The sequence below is a fragment of the Mus musculus genome, chromosome 3 (genome assembly GCF_000001635.26).
Source record: "Mus musculus strain C57BL/6J chromosome 3, GRCm38.p6 C57BL/6J".
NCBI classification, from domain to species: domain Eukaryota; kingdom Metazoa; phylum Chordata; class Mammalia; order Rodentia; family Muridae; genus Mus; species Mus musculus.
Genome location: NC_000069.6, coordinates 151,023,529 through 151,026,098, shown reverse-complemented (window position 1 = coordinate 151,026,098; position 2,570 = coordinate 151,023,529). Strand labels below are relative to the sequence as shown.

General features: G+C 33.6%; 1 non-coding gene across 1 annotated transcript; it reads left to right on the top strand.

The window, feature by feature from the left end:
• Positions 1-2,236: 2,236 nt before the first annotated feature.
• Positions 2,237-2,307, top strand: Mir3963 (microRNA 3963). Its single transcript, NR_039540.1, has one exon. It is a non-coding gene; the product is annotated as a microRNA 3963 (primary transcript).
• The last annotated feature ends 263 nt before the right edge of the window (positions 2,308-2,570 follow it).

Here is a 2,570-nt window from a genome sequence, read left to right as displayed (position 1 = left end):
CTTGCAGATATGCCAAAATCTTAAACCAGAATCCATAAGCAATGACATCAAGGGGATTCCCACAGATGTTATGCCGAGTGGCATCTTAAAATTAAATTTGTGTACATTAATATATTTAATCCTCACAGAATATTAAGTGAATTTGCCTTTATCTTTAAATACAATGCTATTCAGATTTAGTTAAGTAGGATCTAATATGAAGCCATGATTCAAATCAAAGCCTAGGTAGCTACAAACTTGAAAAATGCTCTGAAATATAACTCAAAATGGTAACTGTCTTCATGCACCATTAAAATTTCTAATTTGAATGACCTTGGATTTATTCCAGAAGTCTCCTTGACATCTATCAGCTAAACTCTTTACCTATACATTCCCGAAGTGATGTGGCTGTGCCCATGATGTTTTCCTAAGGATGCTAAGACTTAAAACAGACAAAACCCAAAGCTGTCAGGCATTCCTCTTAAATTGAATTGTACATAGACAAGAAATGAATATGGGCCAAGATGTCTGATAAAAAATGGTTGCCACTGGTTGATATTTGTTACATATGTTCATTGTTCATCTCCATTGCCCATCCAAACAAATCAGGCCTTGCAAAGTGTCAACTTCAACATCACTTTCTATGAGTTTTATTATTCTGTCTTCTGAAAGGTACCTAAAACTGCACAGCTTGTGTTAGTTGGTATTTTAGAAAAGACCTGAGTGGTTTCTAAGGAGCTCCATGAAGCTCAATCTTACACTCCACTCTTCCTTCTCTGTGCCTTAAGTCATTGACATTCAGTGAGCACAAAACAAATTTAAATATAAAATATTAAAAAGTAAAAGTATTAATTTATAATGTGTCACCACTTAAGCTTACAAAGAGAAGCTCTAGGTAAAGGTAAAGAGAAAATAATAGCTTTTGACGAAAGAACCAAAAGAAATGTAATTTTTAACCTTTGGTTTTAACTATATAATAGAATTTAGAAAGGTAATTCTGCAGGATTACTCGAAGAATAGATATGGTATGCACCTAATTTTATTGATATTGCTTCTAAAAAAAACAATAATAGTGAGTTAGAAGAATGTTGAATGCAGAGTGCCAAAATTTGTGTAGTATTATGTTTTGCAATTCTTAACTACATTTGTCTGGAAAAAATAAACATGTTTGAGAAATGCTAAATGTTTGTTTCTCGGCTAAAATTCTTATAATTTGAATACTTGTAAATATTTTATAAATTTTCATTTGACTTTGAATTGCTGTACATTAACACATGATAAGATCTATTTAGAGGAAAAATAAAATAATTCAACCATAAACTTAGTTAAATAAATATAAAATAGCCAAGAATATATTAAATCACCTTTAAATTTACTAATGATACTAGCAAAATTCCATTCAATTCAGTTTGACTTTCTATGCCTTTATTATATTTTAACTAAATTTAAAAAATATATTGACTATGATTCCTTGACAACTGTCATCTTTTTTCTTTAGACATTTATTTATTTTTATTTTCTGTTTATAAGATTTTTTTCTTGAACGTAGGTTTGTTTTTCTTGCCACGAGGTGGCATTTCTACCTCTTCTCCATGTCCTCTGGCTCTTGCTTTGTTTCTGCCTCTTCCAGTGTTCCTTAAGGCTAACAATGAATCATACAATTGTCTCCTTTAAGGTTGAGTTCTCATCTATCACTCATTTTCAGTATCTTGTCTGGCAATGAATCTCTGCTTTTAATGATATTCACTAGAAAAAGGGGTTTCTGAATTAACATTGAACATAGACTTTGTCTGATTTTAAACTTAAGTTTTTAAAAGGAGATTTGAGGCATGTCAATTTAGCTAAATAACAGTATTGCCTCCTGTGCATCAGGGCCTAGGATAGCTCCTCCACTGAGTCTTTGGCAAGTTTATAGAACCAGCCCTGGGTTAGCTCCTGCAGAGTATAAGGCAATCAGAGCGCAGGTGGTTATCCATGTAACAGAAGGGTAACCATTACACAAGTGAGAGTAACCTGCCTGACAGGTTGATCTGTGCAGTTTATTGAGTTCACATGTAGTTAAGAATAGTGCATTTTCTTCTCTAATATCTCACACAGCACCACATAGGACTATGAAAACTTTCTCGCAGATCCAGACCCTTTTTCTATGTAACTGCAGTATGTAGTCTACTCAACAGTAGAGTCTTGTTGTCTAGTTCTAATAGGTAGCCAAGAGAAATGAAAAGAGCATCTACAACATCCCTAACCAACAACTCTGTGGGATGTATCCCACTTCTGACACTGGTGATATTGTTTAATATCTTACAGGTTTTAGGTGGAATATTTTCCCAAAATGCAAAGTAGCTCCTTTGAATCTCTCTTTCAAATAAATCATATTGTGTGGTCCATAGCCACAGGGGATGACAGAGTGGCACTAGACAGATGTATAGATGTTCTTGCAGAGGTGTGTTCTGTTTGAGTTTGACTTGGCCATTGTGAAAATCTGTGATTTGGGTAGGCCTTCTATGATAGATCCTCATACAATTCATTTGTGCAGAATAATACTTTCTTCTTCCGATATACTATCGAGGCTTTTAAAAAAAATATTTGAT